A 12229-nucleotide genomic window follows, 5' to 3' on the forward strand; every position below is an offset into this window, starting at 1 on the left:
TTCTATAAGGGGAGACTAAATGCAAACATAAAAAATATATATAATTTTTTTTAAATCAAATATCTGCAATTCCATAAATCTGGAAATTCTCTCCAGCACTGTCTATAACTCTTCCATGTCCATTCAACAAGCTGGTAGCTCTCAATTTCTGTTAGAAGAGCACTGGTTTCAGCTGTTATCCTTTGCCCTTAACATGTGAACAGCTGTCTTTCCCACTTGTTCCCTTCTCAAGGCTCATAAGCAAAACTAGGACTGGGATGTTCAGAGTCAGTATGGTGATTTCATTGTCCTAGGACTGAGTTAAAATTTCTTTTGCATTTTTGTACTTGGACTTTCATTTCCCATAATATATTCAAAAATGTTTGAAAAGCATTTTACAATGTCTAGACTACAGTCAGCACATTTCATGATTGATTCCTTCCTAAAGCACTTAGTAGGAATCCTGGAAAGTTCTTATATGAAGGAAATTTCTACTAAGCTTTGAAACTTAAGATTCTAAAAATCAAGGGGGAGAAATATGTAAAAAGTATGTGAAAATGTTTAGAAATGCAAGATGGCATATTCTGTGAAAGAACAAGGTGAATCTGACTAGATCATAGTAGGAAGTTTTAAGGCTAAAATCAGATTTGTAATGGATTTTCAAAGCTAGAGTAGTTTGTGTTTGACCCAAGAATTAATAGGGAGAGCACAAAAGGAATGACATACTAAAACTTGTGCTTCAGTCATATCTCTTGAGTAGGTTCAATAGTTCATCTATAATTAGTCGTTCTTGGTTAAAAAAATGAGGGAGGCAAATTATCCTGGATGCCTAAAAGTAACTTTCCATCTAGATCCATGATCCAATAATTCTCCTGTAATAGTGTAGCAAAGACATAGGGATAACTTGGTAACCATTGGTAATAGGAAAGTGAGGTTGATCCTCCGGTACCAAACCTAAGGAATTTCAATTATATATAATGTTAAGTGCTAGACCTAAGTAGCACTTCAAAATTCAGGATCAAAGGAGAGAAAGATAATTCTTAGGGAGATATAGGCATCTTACCAACCCACAAATTAAATACAAACCAATTATATGCAAGCAGCAGAAAAAAAGTTACAGGGTTAGTAGCTAACATTAACAATATCAGGCACTAAATCAAAGCGTTTAAAAACATTGATCTCCCTTGAACCACATGGCAACCCTGGGAGGTTAAATATTGTTGTTAGCCCCATATATAGATGAAGAAACAGAGACAAACAAAGTTAAGTTGACTTGTCCAAGGTTTCATAGCTATAAAGTCTGAGATGAGATTTGAAGTGGGTTTTCTTGAATTCAAACCTTATGTTACATTAATAAGCATATAATTTTAAGAGGGGTGGTAAATAAAGTCTTGATATTCTTTGTCCTTGTTGTTAGTCAATCATGTCCAGCTCAGACTCCATTTGGGATTTTCTTGGAAAGATACCAAAGTGATTTGTCATTTCTTTTTCCAGTTCATTTTACAATCAAGGAAACTGATATAAATAGGGTTGGTTAAGTGACTTTCCTAGAGTCACACAACTGGTAATGATCTGCATTGAAATTTGAACTCCAGTCTTTCTGGTACCAGGCCCAGCATTCTATCTATGAACCACCTGATTGCTTTGTCCTAAAAACACCAAATCAAGTATGTAATGTTCGGTTTGTGGTATTCCATTCTATAAGGACCAAGAGGATAAAGTACATGAAGATCATGTTATATGACAAGACAATAATATACAGTGTTAAGACTCAGGAGTCTGGATGACCCAGGTTAAAATGTACCTCAAGACTTTGGGTTTTTTAGGTCTCAAAGTGAATCATTTAACTTCACTCATCTCAGTTTCCTCTTTGATAACAACTTTACAGGATTGTAAATTGAAAAGTTCTTTGCAAACATTAAAATACTAGTTATTTTATAATGAATAGTTGAGGCAATTATTAATTTGGAGGAGTCAGAGGGGAGGACCCAACAGAGGTCTTTAAATATTTGAAAGACTTTGATTCAATTTAATTTGTTTAAGCTTGTTTTATTTGAGAGTTGTGAGATAAAAGAGATGTAGAACTAGTAAACAAACTTTCCAACTTCCCGCCCACCCATTCCCCTCAAAAATTTGTTTATTAATCTCTGAAATATTGATCTTATTCTTCCCTGTTCCTAAATATTCCCAGAATATAGAGAACTCAATCGACCAACTCCCAGACCTCAAAACATTTTGTTGGGTTCTTCATCTTTATTATCTCTCCTTTTCTGTCCAAGGATGGACTAGCCCTTCAGCTTGAATGTATGTTAGAGCCCAGAGGGGTAACAAGGAGAGGGAAAGTTGCTGGGGAATAAAGAGTGTTGAAATGAGGGACCCCATAACTGGGATGACTGAAAGGAGGGCCTGGAGGTAGGGGGAAAGGCATAGGGAAGGAGCCAGTTGCCTCAGCATCCTCTCGGGGTGAGTTGCCATTGCTCAGCTTGCCCTTCTGGAGCCCGTTACATAACCAAATTAGAAAAGTATGGATTAGTTATGTCAGATCTATGAGTAAGAATTTAAGATCAAAGAAAAGATAGACAGCATTACAAAATCCAAGGTTCCTTTTCTATCTGTCCATGAAGGTATCATCTACCCACTCTCCACTCCATTCAGTTACTACAAAAAGGGATTCTATCTTTTATGTGTCATGGATCCCAGAAAAATGTTTTTAAATGCATGAAATAAAATAAAACATATGATTACAATGGAAACAAGTTCTATTGAATTAACAGTTATAGAAAAGCATAAAACAAATTCAAGGTCCCCGATTAAGAAATTCTTCTGGACAATAATACTAATCTATCTACATTCATCAGCCTTCCCTTGAATGACCATTCCTTGTGTCTTTCATGAGGCTCAGATAAAGTGATGTATTTAAAGGAGATGTACTTGTTCATCAGTTTTACTCCTTCTGATGATGAGTGTTTCTAGAAAGCTCTTCTTCCTTCAGGGAGGCAGGCAACAAGCATATATTAAGTTCTTACTTTATGCCAGCCAAACTGAATTTCTGAGGAGTTTCTCAGAACCAGAAAAGTGTCAAGGACCCCCTTTACACGGCATTAATATTATACTTCAACATATGCCTCATGTTTTCCAATAGCCTCCTTCAATCCTAGCTAAAATTCAACCTTCTACAGAAAACTTTTTGTGATCACCCTTCATTCTAGTGCCTTCTCTCTGTTGATTATCAACAATTTAACCTGTATAAAACTTTTCTGTATATGGTTATTTGTACATTGTATTCCCTGTGAATTTCTCAAGAGAAGGGAACATCTTTTGCCTTCCTTTGTATCCCCATTATCTAGTACAGTGTCAGCCACAGAGTAAGCAGCTTAATAAATGTTTATTGAAGTGGTTTCTTTCATTGCCCAGGAAAATATGGTTGGGTGGGGTCTTGGGTGGAAGTTTGGGGTTTGTGGTGGTGAACCAGAACCAAGCTGTAGCCTCTTCAGAACTGACAAGAAGGTGTTTTGCTTAAAATTCCACTGGTGTTTCCTATGGAAACAAAATATCATTTCATAAGGATATAATGGATGGAGAAAAGAAAACATACAGCAAGTGTGAAGGCCAGGATCTTCTGGTGGTCGTGAATTTATTGTAAAAAGGGAGCATGCATTACTATTATAAACAATAAAAGCTATGTAAAGGGGCCCATGTGCTGAAAATAAAACCAATGAGGTTAATTTTTTAGAGAAATTCTGTCACGTGTTATCAAAAGTATGCTTGAATTTTACCTATAAGCTTCTCTGCACTGTCTTTTCTTCCCTTTTATCATTTTATTTATTTTCCAATTATATACAATAGTAATATGTACCCATCATTTTTTTCAAGGCTCTAAATTCTACAATTTCCCCCCTCCCTTCCCCCCCCCCAGAAGGCTGTTTGACTCTCTACATTATTTCCATGCCATACATTGATGTAAACTGAATATTATAAGAGTAAACATAAGAATAAACATAGGGGCGGCTAGGTGGCACAGTGGGGCAGCTAGGTGGCACAGTGGATAGAGCACTGGCCCTGGAGTCAGGAGTACCTGGGTTCAAATCCGGTCCCAGACACTTAAAAATTACCTAGCTGTGTGGCCTTGGGCAAGCCACTTAACCCCGTTTGCCTTACAAAAAAAAAAAAACCTAAAAAAGAATAAACATAACCCCCCCCCCCAAGAAGATGAGAAATCACAAGAATAGGGAGGGGAAAAAAAAATTGTACTTCAGTCTGTGTTCAGATTTCAATGGCTCTGTCTCTGGGTTGAGTTGCTTTCCCTATCATAAGTCCACCAGAGAAGTTGCTTCAATATTTTTCCTTCAGTTGCTATTATACTAGCTGTACCTCCACTCTATTTCTCCCCACTCCCATTTATTCTATTCTTTCTCTCCTTTCATCCTGGCCCTGTCCAAAAGTGTGTTGAATGGGGCGGCTAGGTGGCATAGTGGATAAAGCACTGATCCTGGAGTCAGGAGTACCTGGGTTCAAATCTGGTCTCAGACACTTAATAATTACCTAGCTGTGTGGCCTTGGGCAAGCCACTTAACCCCATTGCCTTGCAAAAACCTAAAAAAAAAAAAAAAGTGTGTTGAATCTGAGTACCCTCTCCCTTGATCTTCCCTCTCTTCTATCTGCTGCTGGTGATTTCTGGGCTGGGCTGTACTGGGTTGGGCTGGGCTGGGCTGGACTGCCCCACAGCTTTTTTTCCAAACCCTGGTCCTTTCCCATGGAACTTCTAAGTTATCTTGGACTGGGAAAATGTATCACTAAGTCTTTCTGTGGGCTCTGCCCCTCCAAATTTTGGCTAGAGCCATCCTTTGCTTTTGGGGGGTTTGGGGGGGTTGTATTTCTCGGGAAATGCTGCCTTCACACCACCATCTCGCCTCCGCCCCCCTCTGCACTAATAGTTCTACAGAGATTTCTGAATTCCCAATTGCACCTGAAATTGGAATGGAATTGCTGAAAGTTACAAACTTCCTGGATTGCTAAATAAAATAAATTATAATAAATGTTAACTTTTTTGATGTTTAATATCTGCTGTTCAGTTAGTAGCTTTTTTCATATAGCATGTTATATGCATGCATTTTGGAGGTGGGAGTGGGATCTAAAGTTGTAAAGTTTATTGCAAAGTACTTAACTCCATCCTATTATATAGCAATCAGAGTCAAAATTTGTTTTGTGACTTCAATAAAAAGAGGATATCTTCACTCAATGAGAAATAAACAAACATATCAATTAGTGTATGGCTATGCCTTATCCTTTAGATGTGGTTTTAGATATCAAAACAATGATTACAGTAAGTATTGAAATTTAGACAAATACTACAGGTTTATACTGGTCAAGAATTTATTAAGAGTTTGGGTTTTTTTTGAGACAGGCAGGGGGGTTAACTTAAACCTACCATATCATAGATGTCTAACATTATTAGTTATACAACTATTTTGTATTGTCAACTTCTGTTGAGTTCCCCAGTCCAACAGGGGATTAATTCGGCTCAGGAGAGAAAAGAAACATGCGTACACTCAGGAGGGGATGCTAGCAGGACAACTAGCAGAGCCATTTATTGACAGTATAAAACAGTTCTTCATAGCAGAAAACCACAAAATTAGCATACAGGATAAAACAATGATATTTCTCTAACTTAGGCAGGATGTAACCTGGCAAGATGTAACCCAGGTCAAGAAGTTAAGAAACATGGTTATCAACAAGTGAAGTCATGAATGATGCAATTGTGTTATCAAATCAGAGTTCTGTGGAAAGCCTTCAACTCAAGGGTCACCAGATCCTGGGTCTTTTAGTCATAACTGACTTTCTAACCCAAACTCTCAACACTCCCCCCTTTTCTGTTTACACAACAAGCTCACAATTACCCAGCCTGATGCTCAACCTGGGTTATACGATTCTTGATTCTATAGATAGCATATATAGTACCTTTGGTTACAGAAAAAAAAATACTTTGATTGAACTTGGAAAACAACAAAATAGAAAGAAACATCAAGAGAATCAATATAAGACACAATTGTATAATATTCTGGGCCTAATGCCCAAAGAGGATGGGATGTTGAAATCATTAAATTATCTTATCTGCTGTCTTTTCAGGAATCAAGTCTCCCTGAGAGGCTTCTTGAATATCTTTAGTCAACTTATTCAAATCATCAATACAAAAAGATATAGTAGAATTCTCAAACAATTCATTAAGATGATTCCTAACCTTATTCCATTCCCATTGAGTATCATTATACTCCAGGTTGGTCACACAAATTCGCATGTAGCCATATTCACAACTAAGTATCAGTCTAAACTCTACCATATCCAATTCATCTCCTAAAGAAACTGCTGTCTTCTTCAAATCCTCTAACATTTGCAAAAACTGCTTATCAATATCTGGTTGTTTTTGGAAGCCCAAACCTACAATTTGTACATTAGATACAGACATAGCAAATTATACAGAGGAAGCTATGAAAGATACAAGCATGATAACTCCAACTACAAAACAACTACTACATCTCTTAAACCTTCCAAATGGGAGGTTCTCCTGTCATTGATTCACTGATTCACCAAAGTCACTGATTCACCAAAAACATGATTAGCACTAGATTTGTACCACCTTTGGTTTTTAACATTTTGAATGTGAAACCCATACTCTTACTTAGAGCAAAGATAGTTTTTAAAATGAGAGACAAACAACAAATAATCAATATCATAATTACAACAAAGCTGAAAACATACCATGTAACCATGTACCAATTACAGGTAGAGAAGACAACCAATCATACAATTTCATAATCTATATTTTCCCTAACATAAATTGTTCATTATAAAAGTTTCTAATGCATTAATCAAATGATAAATATTTTCATAGTCTTCTTTTGAGCCTTTAATGCTCTAGTAACATTTTCTTACAAATCTTGAGTATATTTTGCTTCTATCTTTTCCTTAGTCATAACTTCTTTACATACACATGCTGAAATAATGCAATCATAACAGTTAATATTATTTCCCCTCTTTTTCTCAGGAATGATCATAAATTCCTCTATATGGAGTGTAATACTATTTAAACCAGAAAAAATTATACCTCACATCTCAGCATCTCTTCTTTGATATTTCCAATAGTAATTTTGTTATATCCCAAATAATTTTCTGCTTCCCCCATCAAAACTTCAGTCATACTTTTCTCTCCATAGTATAGTTTTGAATATAAGTCCAATATTCAGTTCCTTTTGCAATCCTCAAATTGTTCATGATTAATATAAGCATCACAAGTTTTCTTATAAGTCCATATTTTACTGCCCTTTTGCGTGGTCTGTCCTTCCTTCTCCTCTTATGCTTTCTTTTTCAAGTTCTTAAGTGTAAGTTATTCATTTTCTGTATTACTTGATCATCTGGTCTGCACAGTCTGATATTCCTTTCTAACATCCAGACAATTTCTCCATCTGTGGACAAAACAAAAGCATACCCTCGAACCCAGGTTAGTAATCAATCAAATCCTTTCCAATGCCATCTTTTGTATTCTTCCACATTACTTGATAAGTAATATTAGTTAGTACTATTAGATTATATTAGTACTATTACATTATCTATGGTAATTTTGTAACCAAAGTGTTTTTCAGCCATGGTTTTATTCTTATCATCCAAAGTCAAATAATTAATGAATATAAAGCTTTATTTAGGAGTCATCTTATATCTACTTGCCCACAGTCCCCCTTTTCTGTTTATGTAGGAACATTTTTAACGACCTATTCTTCCTCTCAGCTATAGACTTGACCTGTGGGATTATAAGGAATGCCTGTAACATATTTTATATTGTAATATAGACAGAATTGTTTAAATGCCATGGAAATATGTCCAGGGCCATTATCTGTTTATATGGACTTTGGTATCCCTGAAAAACAATATATTCTCTAATTTTCTTATAACAAATCTTTACAAATATGATGGATGACACTTCAATTCATTCATATTTTGTTATTGTAACACAATTTTAAATTTTCAAAAAAATTGTTTGAATCTGTTTTGATAAAAAGTTTACTAATTATACATAACACATTTTCAATTTAAAGTATATTCCCTTTACTCCGTAAAACTTTGCAATAAAAAAATTCTTAAGACCAGATGTTTCTAAAAATTTTTATGATTACAAGATTTTCTTTATAGTTCTCTTAATAATCTTATAAATTCCAAAACTCAAATTCAAAATGACCTTAAATCATTTTCCTTTTCAAAATATAAAAGTTTTCAAATTCCTCTTATCTGTATCAGGGCTATTCTAATTTTTCAATACTCTAACTTAATAAGAGCTTTCTATCCTCACTGACAAAATGATGTTCTGGGAATTGGAGATTCACCACATTTTGAATACTAATTTTTTTACCTACCTTGGTCACCCCAAGTTTTTTGAATAAATGAACTATACTTCCTTTTTTAGTAATTTTAAAGTCTGATTAAGAGCAAATAGCTCAGAAGTCTATGCTAACAAAGGTTTTGGCAGAGTCCCAGCCTCTATCAAGGCCATTCTGACCCTATCTATTTTAGCATTCCCATTGGTTCTTTTTTCCTTCTATGACTCTGGAGGAGGAAAAAAACATTATAATCAAAAAAAAATCAATATTATTTTTTACTAAGCCCTTAATTCAAATTGAAACAACTATGAGATTTCATCTCATCCCTATCAGATTGGTTAAGTCAACAAAAAGATAAAATGATCAATGTTGGAGGGGGGATTGGGACATACATGTATTTTTGGTACAATTGTGAACTAATCCAACCATTCTGAAGAGTAATATGGAACTATGTCCAAAGAGCTATAAAACTGATCATATCCTTTGACCCAGCAATACCAATACTAGGCCTATTTCCAGAAGAAATCATTAAAAAATGGGAAAAGTCCCACATATTCCAGAATCTTCATAGCAACTTTTTTTTTGTAACAGCAAACAACTGGAAATTGAGGAGATGCCCAGCAATTGGGGAATGGCTGAAGAAGTTATGGTACATAAATATTATGGAGTACTGTTTTTCTATAAGGAACCATGAATGGCCAGATTCTGGAGAAGTATGGGAGGAATTATAGGATCTAATGCTGAGTGAAGGGAGCTGAACCAAGAGGACAGCGAACATTAACAACAATGTGAGTTTATCAACCTTGATGGATGCAGCTCCTCTCAGCAGTTCAGAGAGCTAGCATACCGTAGGAGACCTGCTTTGGACAATGCTAGCCACATCCAGAAAAAAAAAATAACAAAACAACAACAAAAAAAATCACAGAATTTGAAATAACATTATATTCACTTCTTAAAATTTTTCTTACGTTTTTCTTTCTTATCTCATGGGTTTCTTTGGCACAGTGGATAAAGCACTGTCCATAGATTCAAGAGTATGGGAGTTAGAATCTTGCCTCAGACGCTTGCCACTTATGAGCTGTATGACTTGGGTAAGTCACTTAACCCTGCCTGCCTCACATCTAGGGCTGTCTCCAGTCATCCTGATGCATTTATGGCCACTGGACCCATATGGTTCTGGAGGAAAAAGTGAGGCTGGTGACTTAGCATAGCACCCCCCCCACACTCAAATTCAATTCATGTGCTTATCATGGCATCACCTTCCTGATGTCATGGTCTTCTTTGAAAATGAAGGACAAATCACATTCAACTGAGATCAATGTATACCATTGAAATAATGTAAGACTAACAGAATGCCTTCTGTGGGGGGGGGGGGGGTTGGGGAGGAAAGCAAGGATGGGGGAAAACTGTAAAACTTAAAATGAATAAAATCTTTCTAAAAAAAGAAAAATGAAAGACAAACATTATTATTTTCCCTTAATTATAATTCCTCATCCAGAAAATGACTAATCTTTAAACAAATTATACAGAAATGTGTTGTACATATTCACTAGACTGTTCACCACTGAGGGGAGGAGGGGTGGAAAGGGAAGGAGGAAAGAAATTATATAACTAAAAATTATGCATATGCATGAGAATGAATGTTGAAAACATGTAATTTCATAACATGCAATTGGAAAAAAAAACAAAATATCAATTTAAAATATACATTAGGAGGACAAACAAGAAAGTATTATTTCAATTTCTCTTTTTCAATTTGAAAGGCCAGATCAGGACAGAAGAGGAAACACCAGATAGCAAGATCTTGAAGAGGAACTAAACACCCAAATGAAAGACACAAAGGTCATCACTACTGTAACTGTCTTGATGTTTCAGCAAATTATCACTGGAATAAGTGGTCCATGTTACTCATATACATTATAACTCCTTTCCAGCCCAGGGAAACAAAATAGGATGATTCTAGGGTTCAGTTTCAAAGAAGTCAAGAAGTAAATGTAAGAGATGTAAGATAATACCCGCGATGGGAAGGGCAAGAAAACAAGGATTCATCCATCTGGTAGGGCCAAGGCTGAAGGGGAAATGAACAAAATAGAGCAAATTACTATTTTGTAGCTTTCTCCAAGTATCTGATTTACTCTTCCTATTCCAAGGATGGTAACTGATATAAACTAAATGTTTGGCATCAGAATGAAGAGGGAAAAAAAATGAAAGTCGATTCTTTTTTTTTTTTTAGGTTTTTGCAAGGCAATGGGGTTAAGTGGCTTGCCCAAGGCCACACGGCTGGGTAATTATTAAGTGTCTGAGACCAGATTTGAACCCAGGTGCTCCTGACTCCAGGGCCGGTGAAGTCGATTCTTTCAAAGGGATTAATCTCTACTAGAAAAAAGCTCACAGGTTATATGATTAACTGAAACAAGGCTTTAGGTTAGCGGGAAGAGTTCAAAGCACTGAGAATCATTGGATAATAATACAACAAACAAGTGAAAGTACTCCAGGACTCAGTCTGGACTTGCAATTTTGTTGTTGCTTTGTTGCTTTAGTCATCTCCAATTCTTCATGATCCCATTTAGGGTTTTTTTGGCAAAGATACTAAAGTGATTTGTCACTTCCTTCTCCAGTTCAGTTATTGATGAGGCTAATAGGATTAAGTGACTTGCCCAGGGTCACACAGATAGTAGAGTGTCTCAGGTCCTCCTGATTCCAGAGCCAGCACTCTATCTATTGCACCATCTAATGGTCCAGGCTCTACAATGGATCCCATCTAATCAAGTGTAACAATGACTACTCTAACTCTCTCTGACTGAAGGTCAAGTATGTGACCTTTCCTCCCCTCCTTCCCTCAAGGTTCTTTGGTGTTTTTAAAAGAATGGGGGAAAGAAGTTTTTCAACCTTCCATTAACTCAAGGCCCCACTGATTATATTCCCCCAATTTTAGGGGTCTAAGAGCCCTAGTTTCAATTCAGCACTTAACATCAGATTAACTTTTACAAAAGTATATTTACTTCAAAGGTAGAACAAGAATAAACATAACTCCACCATCACTTTGGTCTCTTGGGAAGGGAGAGGATTAGGTGTACAAAGTTTAACTCAGTTCCTAAGTAGTATTAGTCTCATCAAATTTTACATCTCCCCCCAGATCCAAAACATTTATCCTAGGATGCTGGTTTTTCAGGACTTCCCTTTTGACCTGGTGGTAACATCCAGACTAGATTCCTGAAATCCAATGTCCCCATAACTCAAGCTCTCAAATCCAAGATTTTATTCCCTCTGTTTCAAACTGAAAAGGACAAACAAAAGGTCAAAATGCCAATCCCAATATAGGGTCACATGACTTAAAGGAGAATGGAAGGTGCCCTCAGACCCTTTCCCAATTACTATAAGGTGCCTATGCTGTGGATGAGAAGACCTTTACTTCACAAAGAAAGAAAGGGAGACATTGTCTGTCTCTTGGGGGGGTTAAAGACAGACAGTTATGGTTGCAAAGTCAATAGAAAGAGGTTGCTCCTTGCCATGTAGCAGACTATCACAGGATGTCCTCTCCCAGAAATGAGTCCCTAGCATCCCCCACATGGATGCCTACATATCTGGGGGTCTGAGTATGTTGTCAGAGTCTCACTAAACAAGTCCTTTGGTTACTTGTGTTCAATCATTTTCAGTGCCTTGAATTCTTTTTGCTCTCTAATCTAAATCCATCTTGTTTCAAGTGATCAGATAGCCTATAATCCTCTCCCTAGTAAATATTAAGCCCCTTGAGAAAAGCAACTATTTCATTATTTTTTTGTCTTTGCATCCTGATCATTAATACAATCAACAAGCATTTATAAAATGACTATTATGTATCAGGCATGACGCTAAACAATGGAGATACAAAGAAATGCAAAAAT

The 12229-nt window shown here is 36.2% G+C and overlaps 1 pseudogene; it reads left to right on the plus strand.

The window, feature by feature from the left end:
• The first annotated feature begins 553 nt into the window (after positions 1-553).
• LOC141507398 (elongin-C-like) lies at positions 554-4995 on the plus strand (annotated as a pseudogene).
• Positions 4996-12229: the final 7234 nt, after the last annotated feature.

The sequence above is a fragment of the Macrotis lagotis genome, chromosome 1, assembly GCF_037893015.1.
Source record: "Macrotis lagotis isolate mMagLag1 chromosome 1, bilby.v1.9.chrom.fasta, whole genome shotgun sequence".
Classification (NCBI taxonomy): domain Eukaryota; kingdom Metazoa; phylum Chordata; class Mammalia; order Peramelemorphia; family Peramelidae; genus Macrotis; species Macrotis lagotis.